This window comes from Anabrus simplex, chromosome 1 (genome assembly GCF_040414725.1).
Source record: "Anabrus simplex isolate iqAnaSimp1 chromosome 1, ASM4041472v1, whole genome shotgun sequence".
NCBI lineage: Eukaryota > Metazoa > Arthropoda > Insecta > Orthoptera > Tettigoniidae > Anabrus > Anabrus simplex.
In genome coordinates this window covers 604,325,590-604,345,093 of record NC_090265.1, presented here as the reverse complement: position 1 = coordinate 604,345,093, position 19,504 = coordinate 604,325,590, and the positions used below count along the sequence as shown (strand labels likewise).

The following is a 19,504-nucleotide window of genomic DNA, read 5'->3' as shown; positions in this document are numbered from 1 at the left end:
CGCGTGTAGTGAAGCACAAAAGAGGAGAAACGCTCACAAGTGACCATGGGCAGTGCATTGTGAATGTGCTTAATAAACTAAGTGAACAGAATCCAGGTTCAGTCGTAAAAGAGGTAGAGAAACTAAGTGCAGAGTTGTGTGGTGTGTCGGCTAGTTCGGTTCATAATGAATAAATAAATAACGTAGGCCTTAATCTTCAGCAGCTCTCCTTTCAAACCCCGCCGTTTAGTTCCACACAGCTCAAAAACTGTTCCTCGTCTATTTTAGGTAGGGTACACAAATATGTTTATTCAGAAGTTCAGATTTTCGCACTGTTGTCGTATGCGATGCGCAGCCCTGTACGTCCGAACACGAGACATTGACGGGGTGGAGGTCGGTACTACATGCTCAGCGAATCACAACTCTTTCTTTCGCGGAGGCCTGGACATGCCACGTTTACATCTGGATTAAACTCTCGTGAAAAGACATATAATACTAGGATCATGAAAAAATTGCACTTTGTAGAGAGGTTGTATTTGATTTTGTTGGTTTATTCATCTTGCTGGGCCATCGAGGTTTTATTCTAATGGGACAAATTAATAGGTGGGTAGTGATCTGTTTCGAATTCTGGGCCCCAAAAATTTCTTGTATCTAAAACCATCTCTGCTTGTTTGATATTGCAAATAGCATAATCTATATATATAAAGTAGCTTGTCCTGACTGACTGACTGACTGATTCATCATCGCCGAGCCAAAACTACTGGACATAAAGAAATGAAATTTTGGAGATATATTCATATTAAGATGTAGGTGCTCGCTAAGAGAGGATTTTTGGATATTCCGTCGCTAAGGGGGTGAAAAGGGGGGTGAAATTTTAAAATGAGTGTGTCTATATCTCAAAACTTTAAAAGTTTACAGATGTGAAAATTGGTATTTAGAATCTTCTTTAAAAGGAAACACGTATTTTTTTGTTTTGAGACAATCCCAATAGGAGGGGCGAAAAAGGGTGAAAAAGGGGTTGAATGCCTTTAATCGGGATACCGGTACTTATATCTCAGAAACTGAAGATATTACAGACATGAAAATTGGTACTTTTGATCTCTTTTAAAAATAAAGAAACACGTATTTTTTTGTTTTGGGGAAATCCAATTAATGGGAGGGTGAAAAGGGGGTGAATTTTTAAAATGGGTGCATCTATATCTCAAAACTTTTAAAGTTTACAGATGTAAAATTTGGTACTTAGAATCTTCATTAAAAACAAAGAAACACGTATTTTTTTGTTTTCGGAAAATCCCAATAGGAGGGGTGAAAAGGGGTGAAAACGTGGTTGAATGACTTTAATGAGGATACTTATATCTCAGAAACTGAAGATATTACAGACCTGAAAATTGGTGTTTAGGATCTCCTTTAAAAATAAAGAAATACATATTTTTTGTTTTTGGAAAATCCAATTAATGGGGGGTGTGAAAAGGGGGTGAATTTTTAAAATGAGTCTATCTATATCTCAAAACTTTTAAAGTTTAAAGATGTAAAAATTGGCATTTAGAATCTCCTTTAAAAATAAAGAAACACGTATTTTTTTGTTTTCGGAAAATCCCAATTGGAAGGGTGGAAAAGGGTGAAAAAGCGGCTGAATGCCTTTAATGAGGCTACTTATATTTCAGAACCTGAAGATATTACAGACCTGAAAATTGGTATTTGGGATTTACTTTAAAAATGAAGAAACATGTATTTTTTTGATTTTGGAAAATCCAAATAATGGAGGGTGAAAAGGGGGGTGAATTTTTAAAATGAGTGTGTCTACATCTTAAAACTTTAATAGTTTACAGATGTAAAAAAATGCTATTTAGAATCTTCTTTAAAAATACAAGAACACGTATTTTTTGCTTTCTTTAAATCCCAATAGGAGGGGTGTAAATGGGTGAATAATGGGATGAATGCCTTTAATGAGGATACATATATCTCAGAAACTGAAAATATTACAGAACTGAAAATTTGTATATGGGAGCTCCTTTAAAAATAAGGAAACACGTATTTTTTTTGTTTTTGGAAAATCCAATTAATGGCGGTTAAACAGGAGTGACAAACTGGGGTGAATTTTTTGAAAGACTATATCTACAGAATATCTGAGAAACGTAAAATGTTACAGACGTAAAAAGTGGGTATTTGGAATCTCCTGTAAATGTAAAGAAAGATAGGTGATTTGTTTTTGGAAACTCCACTTAAGGGGAAATAAAAAGGGGTGAAATTTTAAAAAGCGAATTTCTACAGTATATCTCAAAAACTTAACATGTTACAGAAGTGAAAAATGGTATTTTTATCTCTATTAAAAATAAAGAAACGTGTATTTTCATCTTTCGGAAATACCACTTGGGTGGAAGGGGGGGGGGGTAAAAGTGACTGAAAATGGTGTTGAATTCTTTTAATTAGGCTACTGATATCTCAAAAATGAAGATACTACAGACGTGAAATTAGACGTTTGGAATCTGCTTTAAAAGTAAAGAAACACGTATTCTCGGAAAATCAATGAAGGGCGGGGGGGGGGGGGTGAAAGAATTGAAAAGTTAATTGAATTAATTGTATGAGAATACATACATCTAATAGAAACTAAAGTTGTTACGGACGTGAAAATTGGTATTTGAATCTCCTTAAACAAAGAAAAACGCGTTTGGGGGGCGGGAATGAAAAGGAGTTGAATTCCTTTCATGAAGACAAATAAATCAAAAACTGAAGAAGTTAGAGTCGTGATAATTACTATTTAGAAGATCCTTTACTATTAAGGAAACAAGTATATTTTGCCGGAAAATTCACTTACGGGAGATGGGGGGGAGGGGAGTGTGAAAGGAAGTGAAAATAAAGTGAATTATTTTTATGGGGATACTTATATCTCAAAACTGAATGTAACAGATGTGAACATTTGTGTTTGGAATATCCTTTAAACATAAAGAAACACGTCTTCTATTTTTTTTTTGGGGGGGGGTGTAAATAAACTTAACGGCGGTGGGGTGTAAAAGGAGGTGAGATCAATTGATTTTACTGTTCATAATGTACTTAAGGAGCCTCCGTTGCTCAGGCGGCAGCGCGCCGGCCTCTCGCAGCTGGGTTCCGTGGTTCAAATCCCGGTCACTCCATGTGACATTCGTGCTGGACAAAACGGAGGCGGGACAGGTTTTTCTCCGGATACTTCGCTTTTCCCTGTCATCATTCATTCCAGCAACACTGTCCAATATTTCATTTCATTTGTCATTCAACGATCATTGCCCCAGAGGTGTGCTTCGGCAGCCGGCACAATTCCTATTGTCGCCGCTAGATGGGGCTTTATTCATTCCATTCCTGACCCTGTCGAATGACTGGAAACAGGCTATATAGTTTCGATGTACTTATTCTGATCATAAACCGATCATTTTTAATCTTTCATGGGTTCGTTTTCAACAGCCATCTTTTCCTTCGGAGAACGTTCTTAGATTACAGTAGATTCTCCTGGCATGTAAATAAAAATTTAAACACATTTGAAATAAACGATAGGAATGAGATGGACCGTCAAATTGTTCACCTCTATAATAAGGTCAACAATGCACGGAAGTATGTCATTGGTATCGCCAGAAATCCCGCACACTTGCCTACGCGCGACGATGGTGCTGGTCACATTGTAACAATGACACTGGCAGCAGATGTAATTTACCGCCAAGTAGCGATCTTGCATCTTGCTGTGGGGTTCAGAACATCTTTTAATAATAATAATAATAATAATAATAATAATAATAATAATAATAATAATAATAATAATAATAATAATGTTCTGGACCGTTGTCAAATGTGCGGACCCCCCTGGAAAAGGGGTCCTGGACGGGTAATGACTAAGAATGCAGTCCGGCCGCGAGTTCAGTACCGCCAAGGCACCTAAGACGACACCACGCCGGATCTCCTGAAGGATTTGATCCATATTAAAAACGCTTATAGGAAAAGATGGCAAAGATTTAGGGACCCAACTGACGGGGTGGAATATCTGGACCTAGCCCGGGAAGTACGAAATCGATTGCTGGAAAGAAAGATTGAAAAATGTGAGGAAACATACCGTAATCTATTAGAAAACGAGTCAGATCGCGAATTTTGGCGGATTCTCGCAGAAAACGAGTCAGATCGCGAATTTCGGCGGATTATATATCTAAAACAATTAGCATTCAGTTATAAATTTCAGTATAATACCGTAGCGAAGCACGGGTATCTTGCTAGTCTATATATATAAAATAACTTGTCCTGACTGACTGACTGACTGACTGACCGACTGACTGATTCATCATCGCCGAGCCAAAACTACTGGAAATAAAGAAATGAAATTTTGGGCATAGATTCATATTAAGATGTAGGTGCTCGCTAAGAAAGGATTTTTGGATATTCCTTCGCTAAGGGGGTGAAAAGGGGGTTGGAATTTTAAAATGAGTGTATCTATATCTTAAAACTTTGAAAGTTTACAGATGTAAAAATTGGTATTTAGAATCTCCTTTAAAAATAAGGAAATACGTATTTTTTTGTTTTCAGAAAATCCCAATAGGAGGGGTGAAAAACGGTAAAAAGGGGTTGTATGCCTTTAATCAGAATACCGGTACTTATATCTCAGAAACTGAAGATATTACAGACCTGAAAATTGGTACTTTTGATCTCTTTTAAAAATAAAGAAACACGTATTTTTTTGTTTTTGAAAAATCCAATTAATGGGAGGGTGAAAAAGGGGGTGAATTTTTAAAAACAGTGCATCCGTATCTCAAAACTTTTAAAGTTTACAGATGTAAAAATAGATATTTAGAATCTTCATTAAAAATAAATAAACACGTATTTTTTTTGTTTTCGGAAAATCCCAATAGGAGGGGTGAAAAGGGGTGAAAATGGATTGAATGCCTTTAATGAGGATACTTATATCTCAGAAACTGAAGATATTACAGACCTGAAAATTGGTACCTTTGATCTCTTTTAAAAATAAAGAAACACGTATTTTTTTTGGAAAATCCAAGTAATGGGGGTGAAAAGGGGGGTGAATTTTTAAAATGAGTGTACCTATATCTCAAAACTTTTAAAGTTTATAGATGTAAAATATGGTATTTAGAATCTCCTTTAAAAATAAAGAAACACTTTTTTTCTTTTTTTTTTTTTCGGAAAATCCCGATAGGAAGGGTGGAAAAGGTGAAAAAGAGGTTGAATGCCTTTAACGAGGCTACTTATATTTCAGAACCTGAAGATATTACAGACCTGAAAATTGGTATTGGGGATCCACTTTAAAAATAAGGAAACACGTATATTTTCGTTTTTGAAAAATCCGGATAATGGGGGGTGAAAAGGGGGGTTAATTTTTAAAATGAATGTGTCTATATCTTAAAACTTTAAAAGTTTACAGATGTAAAAATTGGTATTTAGAATCTCCTTTAAAAGTAAAGGAATAAGTATTTTTTCGTTTTCTGTAAATCCCAATAGGAGGGGTGTAAAAGGGTGAATAGTGGGTTGAATGCCTTTAATGAGGATACATATATCTCAGAAACTGAATATATTACAGAACTAAAAATTTGTATATGGGATCTCCTTTAAAAATAAAGAAACGCGTATTCTCGGAAAATCCAATGAAAGGGGGGGGGGAAAGAATTCTAAAATTAATTGACTTAATTGTATGAGAATACATACATCTAATAAAAACTAAAGTTGTTACGGACGTGAAAATTGGTATTTTGATCTCCTTTAAAAACAAAGAAATACGCGTTTTGTGGGGGAAACCAAATTGGGGGGCGGGAGTGGAAAGGAGTTGAATTCCTTTCATGAGGACACATAAATCAAAAACTGAAGAAGTTAGAGTCGTGATAATTGCTATTTAGAAGGTCCTTTACTATTAAGGAAACAAGTATTTTTTGCCGGAAAATTCACTTAAGGGGGGGGGGGGAGAAGTGTGAAAGGAAGTAAAAACAAAGCGAATTATTTTTATGGGGATACTTATATCTCAAAACTCAAGGTAATAGACGTGAACATTGGGGTTTAGAATCTCCTTTAAACATAAAGAAACACTCCTTCTTTTAATTTTTTTGGGGGGGGTGGGGGTAAATTAACTTAACGGCGGTGGGGTGTAAAAGGAGGTGAGACGAATTGATTTTGCTGTTCATAATGTACTTATAAGGAGCCTCCGTTGCTCAGGCGGCAGCGCGCCGGCCTCTCACAGCTGGGTTCCGTGGTTCAAATCCCGGTCACTCCATGTTCATTCGTGCTGGACGAAACGGAGGCGGGACAGGTTTTTCTCCGGATACTTCGCTTTTCCCTGTCATCATTCATTCCAGCAACACTGTCCAATATTTCATTTCATTTGTCATTCATCGATCATTGCCCCAGAGGAGTGCTTCTGCAGCCGGCACAATTCCTACTGTCGCCGCTAGATGGGGCTTTATTCATTCCATTCCTGACCCTGTCGAATGACTGGAAACAGGCTGTATATTTTCGATGTACTTATTCTGATCATAAACCGATCTTTTTAATCTTTCCTGGGTTCGTTTTCAACAGCCAACTTTTCCTTCGGAGAACGTTCTTATATTACAGTAGATTCTCCTGGCATATGAATAAAAATTTAAACACATTTGAAATAAACGATAGGAATGAGATTGACCGTCCAATTGTTCACCTCTATAATAATGTCAATAATGCACGGAAGTATGTCATTCGTATCGCCAGAAATCCCGCACACTTGCCTACGCGCGACATTGGTGCTGGTCACATTCTCAACAATAACAATGGCAGCAGATGTAATTTACCGCCAAGTAGCGGTCTTGCATCTTGCTGTGGGGTACAGAACATCTATAATAATAATAATAATAATAATAATAATAATAATAATAATAATAATAATAATAATAATAATAATAATAACAATGTTCTGGACCGTCGTCAAATGTGCGGACCGCAGTGGAAACGGGTCCTGGGCGGGTAATGACTAAGAATGCAGTCTGGCCGCGGGTTCAGTACCGCCAAGGCACCCAAGACGACACCACGCCGGATCTCCTGAAGGATTTGTTCCATATTAAAAACGCTTATAAGAAAAGATGGCAAAGATTTAGGGACCCAACTGACAGGGTGGAATACCTGGACCTAGCCTGGGAAGTACGAAATCGATTGCTGAAAATAAAGATTGAAAAATGGGAGGAAACTTGCCATAATCTATTAGAAAACGAGTCAGATCGCGAATTTTGGCGGATTCTCGCAGAAAACGATTCAGATCGCGAATTTCGGCTGATTATATATCTAAAACAACATTCAATTATAAATTTCAGTATAATACCATAGCGAAGCACGGGTATCTTGCTAGTCTAGTATAGATGTCGTGCCTCTTGCTTCCCATGTGTATCTATGGCTGTCTCTGTGATTGAAAAAAAAAAGTTCATTACCTTTAACTGATTGTAAGTGGAGAAGTCTATTAATGGAATCCCGTTGTTGTTACAGACTTGTTCGCCTAATGTGTCAATTGACTATCCTACTTTCGCATTACCATCTCTTGCATTGAAGTCACCCATCATTAAGAGATGATCATTCTTATTAATTTCATTCAAAACCTGTTGCATTTTGTTGTAGAAATCTTCATTTTTGTATTCTTCGCCTTATACTGGGGTATACACTCCAATTATAGACCGGTATCCCTTAGATATTTTCATACGTATCTCTATTATTCATTCATTCCAGAAGGTGTAATCTGTTAATGGCAGATTTAAACCGTTCATGTACCATAATAATTATTCCTGCTTGTGCTCGATTTTCGAAAGTTACACCAGCGTAAGGGTACGTCCAAGATGCACGCTGGTTTTCTGAGTCAGACAGTCGGCGCCGAGTCGGCAAAGTATATCCTTTGTTGCTAAGCGGTACTGGCCATAATGCACCGGCGCGCAGGAAGCCTGCGCACTGGTAGTCTGACTCAGATGTTTACCGGAATGATTAGTTCATTCTGGTTTCAGACAACCTGCCGCGCAGGCTGTTGATTTTCGTGTTGAGTGTGTTTGACTTTTTGTTAACGATGGATATCGAGAATTTGATTCCAAAAGTTCATCTTAATTCTCCGATATGGGATAAGCGAATTAAAGATCATTCCAATAGGAACATCGTCGATGGCTGTTGGAGAAAGATTTCTATAGAAATGAAGTAAGCAAGTAACTGTGGGAAAAGGTGTTCGTACTCCCCGTAAATAGATCATAATTCATTAATTGGATGTATATCACTTCTCATTCGTTTTAACTTGGTTGTAACATTGTCACTTAGCAGCAATAGAGCTACAGCCTGTTCTCTTGTTAGTTCCATGCTACACTGATCAGTTGTATTTCATATATTTTCTTTTGTGGCAGCTCTGTCTGCGCTGACAACCAGCTTTCATAATGGCCACATCCCACCTGCCGCGCGGAGTCAGTCAGCGACGACTGTCTGACTCAGAAAACCAGCGTGCATCTTGAACGTACCCTAACACTGTAGGTAATTTTGTGCCTGTTTTGTACCTCGTAGTTTCGTTTTGGTCTCTTGATATTACGGCGATTGAGATTTATTTGTTTTAAGCAAAAATGGCGTCTAGCTGTTCATCTTTATGAGCTATATCTCGTACATTCCATGTGGCAAACTTCCTTCAGGGTGTTTTCTTTCTTCCACTGATTAGCCTTATTAATGCTGTAATACTTCTGTTCAAACTCAAGTGCGGAAGGATTCCAAGGACGCTCCGACTCATACTTACTGCAAATGTTGGGATTCCCCAGAACCCTAGGTCCTGATACTTTGCATACCGCTATGGTAGATATCTTTTCCCAGCTACCACCTGGGGTAGTGCTTTCTTTAAGTGGGTTTTCCATTCTGTAGTTGTATCTTTGTTAGACTTGAAAGCAAGAAAATGTCCCCCAACTAGTTGCTGACAAGGAGGTAAGATCAGTGGTGGGTCTGTAACCTTTCAGCTTTTGAACTAGCTGCATGGTACTGCATTTCCTCAGTACTGAGATGGAATTGTTATACAGCCATGACTCGGTCTCCAGAGCATCGTCTGTTAATTTTCAAATGAATAGTCATTTATCCTCATATATAGGAGGAGGAAGCAGATCACCACCACGGGGAGGTGAGGTTGCTATTTGGGTAGGGGATATTATAGAATGCACATGACTACCCCTTATAGACCCAATAATAATAATAATAATAATAATAATAATAATAATAATAATAATAATAATAATAATAATAATAATAATAATTTTGTTGGTTTATTCATCTTGCTGTGCCATCGAGGTTTTATTCATATGGGACAAATTAATAGGTAGGTAGTGATCTGTTTCGAATTCTGGGCCTCAAAAAACTCTTGTATCTAAAACCATATCTGCTTGTTTGATATTGCAAATAGCATAATCTAGTATAGATGTCGTGCCTCTTGCTTCCCATATTATTATTATTATTATTATTATTATTATTATTATTATTATTATTATTATTATTATTATTAATTAATATTATTAATAATAATAATAATAATAATAATAAATGAATGTGGGCGGATACGTTAGCCGTGTGCCACTACATTTATCGGCACGTGAATGCACTGCTGTGGGGGAAAAACTTCCAGCATCTGATTGTATCCGAAAATAGTAAAAGTAGTTAATGCAACATGAACATTAATATTTTAATATCAGAAAGTACCATCGTACCTAGCGAGGATCGAACCCGCAGACATTGTCTCCGAAATTGCCTGAACCATACTGTCTGACATGGCGAAGAATGATGATGTGCGGTAGTGGTGGTGATTGTTATTTTAGGGGAAACACCTACGAGATTATCAGCTTGTCTTAACATTCATCATAGATTTGTTTTTAAACCATGTTATTCAGTGATGACTATTGGAGCGAAAATATTGAACGGCCCAAAAGTTTGTGTTATATGAGTTCATCATGGAAGAGGTCGGCGTATATCTGATTTTTAGAAAGTTGAAGGTAAAGGCTAATGAAAGAGAAGGGCCATGAAAGGCAAGATAATGAATGATTTCCTAGGATTCAGATATATAATATTATAGGAGTCGAAAGAGAACAAAACTTCGTTAAGGGAGATCACATAAGAAAGAAAGAGAAATATATGTATTTAAAGTTAATTACAAGTAGGACCAGAGGTCCCTTTGGCTGTAACTACCTGCCACTTTAACTTAAATGTATCAACTAATATACACCATCTAATAAAAAGAATACATAAAAAGCGTAAGGTACATTTTCCTACTGAAGATATAAGAATATAAAAAACTAAACATCTAAGAGATTACAATAATACTTTTACCATTTTATAGACATATACTATACTAACAAGGAAGAGAAGACATAAGAGAAACGTAAGAATTTTAATGCTGAAGATGAATTAGGAATAAAACTGTGCATGTAAAATATATCTAGGAGATCATTATATTTCGTACTATTTAATTAATTTGGTGAAAATTCACTTACATGGTTAATAAGTGGAAAGGTAGCGGTATTTAAGATATTTTTTTCTGAGTTTCGTCACTACTTTGCTGTATTTCATATAGTTTAAGGTCATTGTATAATTGAGAGGCAGTGACAATGAACGACTTACTGAACTTTACCATACGATGCTGTGGAACCTGAAGGCTGTTAGCTGTAAACCTATTGTCCCGATCATGCACTTGACTCATCTGAACAAAGGACTTGGTCAAATATGATGGAGAATTAGATTTTAAAATTATCGGCAGTAAACAAGCAGCAGAGTATCATTGTCTATCCCTGAGTTTCAACCACTCTGCGGCTTTGTAGTAAGATGTTACGTGACAGTGTTTACGAATATTGAAGACAAAAATGTACTAATATTATGGTCCGTTATTGGACATTATAAATTTTCCAGTTAACTCATTCTTGGTTGCCTGCGTTTCGCCCTCGTGTGCTAAGTTAGGCTCGTCAGTTGGGACTTAGCACACCACTCAAGACGCAAGGCTAGTGCATACCGTGGAGGCCACTGCATAGGCTATTTGAAGCCACCAGCAGTGCCAATGCACTATGAGAGCTATGTCTCATTTCCAAAAAGTAGATGCCTGCCTGGCCATCAAATGATGTAGATGTTGATTCCCATAGGGAATCTACATCTACATCTACATCAACATCTACATCACAAGAATGTACTATACTATAAATATAAAGGGAAGTAATGTCAAGCTCAATTAGAGATCACAAGGTATAGTCTAAACACCGTGAGGAGAAGAAGAATGAGGTTATGTGTTGGTTTGTGTCATGAGGGGAAAAAACAACACAATTATTAACCCCAAAACTAGGATACCGGGGAAAAATTGAAAATACATGACTTATAATCAACATCCTACATTTTCAAAACTTTTTTATTAACTTGGGATTTTCCCATGTGTTATATGGAGTACCGATGTTTAGTTAAGTCTTGGCCAGGATTTAAGGCCAGAAGCTTTTCTTGCGGATACCTGCTGTCCTAGTGAAAATCGCATCCGTATTCAACGGATTCACAGTCGGAATTCTCGTTCTGGGAGTCTATTTCTTAAGGATACAGTAAGATCATATAGATCTCAGATCACGTAAACTCCATCATAGAGACTGCGTAAACATCAGCACAAAGACTGTGTAAACTCCAGCATAGAGCCAGAGTATACTGTCGCACGAATACAGTGTAAATTCGAGCACGGAGACTGAGTATACTGTCGCACAGAGGCTGAGTATACTCTCGTACACAGACTGCGTATACTGTCGCGCAGAAGCTGAGTATACTCTCGCACAGAGACTGAGTATATTCTCGTACAGAGAATTGCGTAAATTCCAGCATGGAGACTGAGGATACTCTCGTAGAGAGTCTGTAAACTTCAGCACGGAAACTTGTTATACTCCAGCACAGATACTAAATATACTCTCGCACAGAGACCGTGTAAACTTCCACACGGACACTGTGTAATCTCCAAGATGGAGGCAGTGTAAAATCCAGCCCGGAGACTGAATATACTCTCGCTCAGAGACTGAGTAATCACTACCACAGAGGGAGTTCTATGAGTTTTCTACTGACCTGCATATTTTTGTGACCAGCATGACAGTTTCCTTCACACTTTTGCAGACTTCAGGCTAATTATGCTCAATATATGGTTAGGTGCAGTTAAAACTGTTTAGTCATAGTTTTTTACGTCCAATAACTACATTTTGACAGTTTTTGGAGACTCCGAAGTGCCGGAAGTTTGTTCTGCAGGAGTTCTTTTACATACCAGTGAATCTATCGAAACGAGGCTGACGTATTTGAGCACCTTCAAATAACACCGGACTGAACCATGATCGAACCCGCCAAGTTGTGTTCAGAAGGCCAGCGCCTCAACCCTCTGAGGCGCTTAGTCCAGTATTTAAAATTTTTAAGAACAAAGAAAACCCTATAACACAACATCACCGAAGTGCCATGACGTACCAAGCGACCGGTGCTCAGCCTGAAGGCCTGAAGATTACGAGGACTGCGGCCAGTATCCAGTAATCGGGAGATAGTGGGTTGGAATCCCACTGTCGGCAGCCCTGAAGATGATTTTCCGTGGTATCCCATTTTCACACCAGGCAAATGCTGGGGCTGTACCTTAATTAAGGCCACGGCCGCTTCTTCCCTTCCAAGGCCTCCCCTACCCCATCGTCGCCATAATACCTATCGCTGTCGGTGCGACGTAAAGCAAATAGGCAAAAAAGAAAGATGATTACGACGAGTCATGTTGTCAACACAACGGATCCTCTCGGTCGTTATTCTTGGCTTTCAAGACCGGGGCCGCCATCTCACACTCCTCAATTATAATCACGTGGACTGAGTGGATATCGAACCAGCCCTCAGATCCGGGTAAAAATCCCTGACCTGGCCGTAAATCGAACCCGGGGCCACCGGGTAAGAGGTATGCACGCTATCTCTACTCCGCGGGACTGGCAACAAATGTTTACGAGCCGTTTGGAAACTACGAGTATTGCATGAAACACCACTACCTCCATTCCGAAAACATGTGTAGCGGTAGCCTCACGAGATTTCGTTTATTTTACATTTGCATTCAAGACTGTAGTTTCATAAGAGAAATTATATCGTAGAATATAATACAAAAGATTGTTGCACATTCATGTCGGAATGTGCTATGTTTTGACCCTCAAAATCGTGTGCCGGAATTAACATGTTTAGGACATTGTGCTACTTACCGCTTGGTGGCTACGATCGTTAAGTCGATGAAGTCTAAACGGTCTGACATCGTAGCTAGCCGGTTCGAGTCCCGTTGGCCGAAAAAAGTTTCATCATCAGAATGTTGCCCTGCAGGGTAGGGGAGGTGGTGGTATACAATTTCTAGTCGCTAGATTGCGTGCCAAAAGCCTGGATTAAATTCCATACCTCTAGATAATGCTCATATGAGTGAGGGCATATGACGTTTATGATGGTGATTCGTCCGTCGGATGGAGACATTAAGCCTTGAGCATACACGCTGGGGCTATTCGACAGGAGTAGGCTATGTGCCGGCACCGGATTTCACCCTCTCCTTTCCTACTATCACATATCAAGTAACTCCTTTCATTTCATTAACTCTTCTCATGAGGTTGACGCCAGGAAGGGCATCCGTTCATAAAAGCTCGCCACGACGGATTCATCTCACTTCATACCCGACTCCGTAGAGAAACAGGACATGGGGTGGAGAAACAAAAAAAAGAAAGAAACACAAACAAACAAACAAACAAACAAACAAACAAACAAAGACTTCGTGCTACTTAAAACTGAAGGAATTGTGACTGAATTTACTATAGCTCGAATTGCTGAACTACTGTACCAGTGCACAGCTCTTTCTAAGGTTTTCTCATTATTTTCATGTTAATAGATAGGAATTCAAATTAAAAAGCTACCTATCTACTTTTATTGTCAGAAATATCTCCCTGCAACATCAGTCGAAATCTATCACAGGGCAGTTGCTCTACTTCTTCGGTATTTCCACAATGATGTGATTAACGATATCTCAATTTACCATCCTATTACGCGAGTTTATTTCCCTGGGGCAAACAGACCGGCCTTTATAGTGTAAGTTCATAATGGTATGTATGAGATAATTGTGATTCTAACTGGAATTGCAGGCTCTGTACAGGTAGCGAAATGCAATGCCATCAATAATTCATCCCTGCTGTACGTTTGACATGAAACAGTCAACATGCTACTAATTTAAAGCGAAACGAGTTCGAATGAAACAGAATGAATGTACAATGATTGATACAATGTGTGGCATGTGTATTCCTCTCCAGCGCTCAATTCGTTCATTTGAATAATTAATCTTTTAATTGCCGCATTTAATCATTTAAAAGCTTATTAATATTAATGAGGGGAAGAGAAATTCGGTACGGATCTAAATAATCATGCTAAAATCCTTTGCATTTTTACATGCTCTTAATCATTCATGACTTCGTGTATATTTGATACCTGCCTATGCTAAATTTATTAATTCACATGTGTGTTTCGAAATATATACTAATAGAAGGAAGTCGGAAGTGCAATAATATCTAAATACAGTATAACTATATAATTGGAAATATACATGAATTAGCGTGACATTTATAGACACACTAGGAACTTAAAAACGTAGTTCACCGAGCTCGATAGCTGCAGTCGCTTAATTGCGGCCAGTATCCAGTATTCTGGAGATAGTAGGTTCGAACCCCACTATCGGCAGCCTTGAAAATGGTTTTCCGTGGTTTCCCCATTTTCATACCAGGCAAATGCTGGGGCTGTACCTTAATTAAGGCCACGGCCACTTCCTGTCCCATCGTCGCCATAAGACATGAAACAGTCAACATGCTACTAATTTAAAGCGAAACGAGTTCGAATGAAACAGAATGAATGTACAATGATTGATACAATGTGTGGCATGTGTATTCCTCTCCAGCGCTCAATTCGTTCATTTGAATAATTAATCTTTTAATTTCCGCATTTAATCATTTAAAAGCTTATTAATATTAATGAGGGGAAGAGAAATTCGGTACGGATCTAAATAATCATGCTAAAATCCTTTGCATTTTTACATGTGCGACGTAAAGTAACCAGCAAAAAAAAAAAAAAAAAAAAAAAGTAGTTCCAGAGAACCTAAAAGAACACTAATATTCCTAAAAACTCCCAAACCTCCCCATAGGGGTTGAACTGGAGTGGGTTTAAAATCAGAGTTCAGGAATAAAACAACGCAAGTACGTCAGCGTAGACATTTCTTCACAAAGCGGAAAATTTCGTTAGTATATCTGTAGTTTTCGTGGGATTAAAAATTCCATGAAAACCCATATTATTTTTAATATCTAACAAGGGAAGGACGCATACCGGGGAATCACGGTCTATACGTAACTTTTTCACATACGTTAAAGGAGCCAAGAAAAAGACAACGGCCGAAATATTTCTTTCGGAAATTAACTTCTGCCACCTACTGAAAGCGCTAAGTTCGCATATTTAAGTTGGCACTCTTGGCTACGCAGGACTGCGGCGCGTTGGGTTCACTCGTCGAGGAACTTCATTTCCCGCGCATTGATTTTCGTGACTAACTTGCATAGCCCATTGCTGGATGGTCAGATCGTGAATTATTTCATTATTTTGATGGAAAAAGTCGATTTTTTTTCTGAGAGTACATGTTATTGCCCTCAATTTGACGCGGCGCGTCCCATTGTTCTTTACATGCTGTTCCCACAAATATAAATCCTTTTTGCTTTTGCAACGGTGGAACTTTCGTTTCACCGACGAAAACGAAAGCGGGCACCGTTTACCACTTCTCCAATATTGAACAGCCTTTCTTTTTAAGGTGACACTCCGGAGATAAAAATCGATATTTTGGTCATTTTGGCAAGAATTTTAAGTCCAAAATTTTAGAATGTAAAATTTACACAAACTTTAGTACGATATATCTCCTTATATAAATTAAGTACAGACAAATCGATACGTATTGCTTTTAGAAGTATTATCTACCTAATTAAAAATTTACATCAATAAATTAAATTTCATGAAAAAATTGTATTAAAATTTCAGGAAATTCATTTTTTTTTTGGAAAAACTATTAATTGTTTGCCCATTTTGATTACCATTATGCAAACAATCACCAGTGCCATACATCGACTATAAACGTATGTCAGTGTGGCCTCAAATCAGCTGTTGAACAGTGTGAGTTGCGGGTAGGGTATGGAGTAGTGGCCTCTCGGCGAGTGAATCCAGCACGCGGTCCACTACTGCGAAGCCGAGAGCGCCAATTCAAACATCATCATCATCATCATCTGTTTACCCTCCAGGGTCGGCTTTTTCCCTCGGACACAGCGAGGGATCCCACCTCTACCGCCTCAAGGGCAGTGTCCTGGAGCTTCAGACACTTGGTCGGGGATACAACTGGGGAGAATGACCAGTACCTCGCCCAGGCGGCCTCACCTGCTATGCTGAACAGGGGCCTTGTGGAGGGATGGGTAGATTGGAAGGGATAGGCAAGGAAGAGGGAAGGAAGCGGCCGTGGCCTTATGTTAGGTACCATCCCGGCGTTCGCCTGGACGAGAAGTGGGAAACCACGGAAAACCACTTCGAGGATGGTTGAGGTGGGAATCGAACCCACCTCTACTCAGTTGACCTCCCGAGGCTGAGTGGACCCCGTTCCAGCCCTCATACCACTTTTCAAATTTCGTGGCAGAGCCGGGAATCGAACCCGGGCCTCCGGGGGTGGCAGCTAATCACGCTAACCACTACACCACAGAGGCGGACCAATTCAAACATACGAAATTTAATGATTTCTGTAGGTCGCACGAATTAATTTCCGAAAGGAGTATTTTGGCCATTGTGTTATTCTTGGCTCATTTAACGTGTGTGCAAAATTTACTTAAGATCGGCGATTCCCGGTACGTGCCCTTCCATACTATGAGTAAGAAGTGTTGAGGGAAAGTTTTCAGATATTATGAAGGTAAAATGTACATTAAGAAATAGAAGTCGTAGTGTAGCGATATGTGAAGGTCTGTCTGTCTGTTAGGTCATCAGCCCAGAGGCTGGTTGGATCCTCAAATAGCACCACCAAAGGTTATGCGGTTATCAGGAAACCGCAAAAACCAATGGCAGCACCAAAATGAGGCGTACTAGGCAAGATGAGGAGTGAGGTAGTTTGCCATTGCTTTCCTCACTGGATCAGAAAGTGCTAATGCAGCACGACTGACCCTATGAGCAACACCTTTCATAACACTCAGATGCACTAGTCGTGCTCTCAATGCCATTACTCAGCACCACCCATACCCCAGCAGCTTCCATATTGTCACAGCCATGGATGAGACTGGGACTTCGGTGAAAGCTACACTTTACTCTGGCCCGTGCCAAGAGATGGATAAAAAAGTACTGTATCCATCAAGAAATGGCAGCAGGCAAATGTGAAGGTATAAGAACGAAAATAAGTACGAGTTAAAGACATAATTTTAAGCATACTAAGAACTACTGAAAAAAAAGGTACCAGGTAAACTTAAAACTTCAAGATTCCATCACGAAAAGAAAATCTCTAACTTAACTGCCCCATACGGGCCGGCCAGGAGGGGTTTCGAAAAATGGGTTCAGGAGCAAAACAATGTATGTATGCAAACATGAGCATTTTTTCATCCAGTACGGGTCTGTTTTCGATGACCTATGACTTTGTGAGCTTAACATTTGATGGAAGTGCAAAGTAACTTTTAACTTCCAAGTCCGAGAGTCTTACGGGAAATTTTCGAGATACTTATGGAAAATGGAAGTGGAATTTTTCCGACCTGTAAAGGCAGGAATCAAAATAAAATATAGACTACATATTATGTGAAAGAACATGATGTATTGAAACAATGGGTATTTTCTTATCTTCCTGCCATAACTGAGTACAAGATGGTAAACTAACAACCAATTAAACAAAATATTCAAACTGTATGGATTATGAAAATTACGGCCTACTTCCGCTTTGTCGAAATTCACTACAAATTTTTGAATGTTTGGGTATTACAGGTCTTAAAGACGCCATTTGATATTCAATTTCTGTTAGAAAGTCACATCCTACTGTTAACAATATAATATGGATTCTTTGTTGCAGATCCAGGCCATCAACTAGTCGTGATTTCAACATCAAGGGAGGACAAATATGAACTGAACGACTTAATTTTATGAGCTGCGTAAGTGCGAATAATTATTTTCACCTTTTACTGCAATTAAACATTTGTTGAAGTATAACAGAACCTTATTGTTAGCATCTTGAATATTTGCTGACCGAGCTCGATAGCTGCAGTCGCTTAAGTGCGGCCAGTATCCAATAATCGGGAGATAGTGGGTTCGAGCCCCACTATCGGCAGCCCTGAAGATGGTTTTCCGTGGTTTCGCATTTTCACACCAGTCAAATGACGGGGCTGTACCTTAATTAAGGCCACAGCCGCTTCCTTCCAGTTCCTAGGCCTTTCCTATCCCATCGTCGCCATAAGACCTATCTGTGTTGGTGCGATGTAAAGCAAATAGCAAAAAGAATATTTGCTGACATCTATTTGTACATGAGCCCACTTCGGTTATCTTAGGTCCCTAGGCACAATGGCCTACTTTCTGACCGTGAGTAGACTCAATCCAGTTTTTATTAATTCGATTTTAAACTAGGCAAGAACCACTCGGAGATGAGACTATACAGGTATACAACATGCAGTAATACGTTTTCCCGAAACAAACTAGAGATTCACAAATATAATAATGCTCCTCAGGACCTGCTCACCTGATGAGTTAAACTGAGCACTGTCCTGCGTTGCAGGAGACCATAGCCCTTTATTATTATTATTATTATTATTATTATTATTATTATTATTATTATTATTATTATTATCATTATTATTATACGACTGTGAAGAAATTGAACACTAGGCGAGGTAGTAAAGGCGTGCTTTGTACACCTGGAAGAACGGGGGTTAGATTCTCCGTCAAGAAGTCCAGAAATCTATAAATGAGATTTTCACCTCTGGGGAAACTCGTTGACCTGAGGTTCATTCAGCCTACATCAGAAATGAGTACCTGAATAATCCCTATGAGCAAAGCCGGCTTGTCATAGAGCCGTAAAGATGGACCTCTTTGCATCAAGTCTTCCAAGGACACGCCTGTGTGTGGCACCTGATGAAGGACATCACGCGCTGATTTTACAGCACCGGGCGAGCTGGCCGTGCGATTAGGGGCACGCAGCTGTGAGCTTCCATCCGAGAGATAGTGGGTTTGAACCCCACTGTCGGTAGCCCTTGAAGATGGTTTTCCGTGTTTTCCCATTTTCACACCAGGCAAATACTGGGGCCGTGTCTAAATTAAGGCCACGGCCACTTCCTTCGCACTTGTATCCCTTTCTTATCCCATCGTCGCCATAGGAACTTTCTGTGTCGTTGCGACGTAAAGGAATTTTTTTTTTTTTTTGCTAGGGGCCTTACGTCGCACCGACACAGATAGGTCTTATGGCGACGATAGGATGGGAAAGGCCTAGGAGTTGGAAGGAAGCGGCCGTGGCCTTAATTAAGGTACAGCCCCAGCA

At 39.1% G+C, this 19,504-nt stretch overlaps 1 long non-coding RNA gene across 1 annotated transcript in view; it reads left to right on the top strand.

Moving 5' to 3' along the window:
• The window catches only part of LOC136870865 (uncharacterized), an 882,383-nt gene that overhangs the window by 726,352 nt on the left and 136,527 nt on the right, over positions 1-19,504 (top strand). Inside the window, exon 7 of the long non-coding RNA XR_011018019.1 lies at positions 18,050-18,128. This is a non-coding gene — a long non-coding RNA (uncharacterized lncRNA). The remainder of the gene's footprint in view (positions 1-18,049; positions 18,129-19,504) is intronic.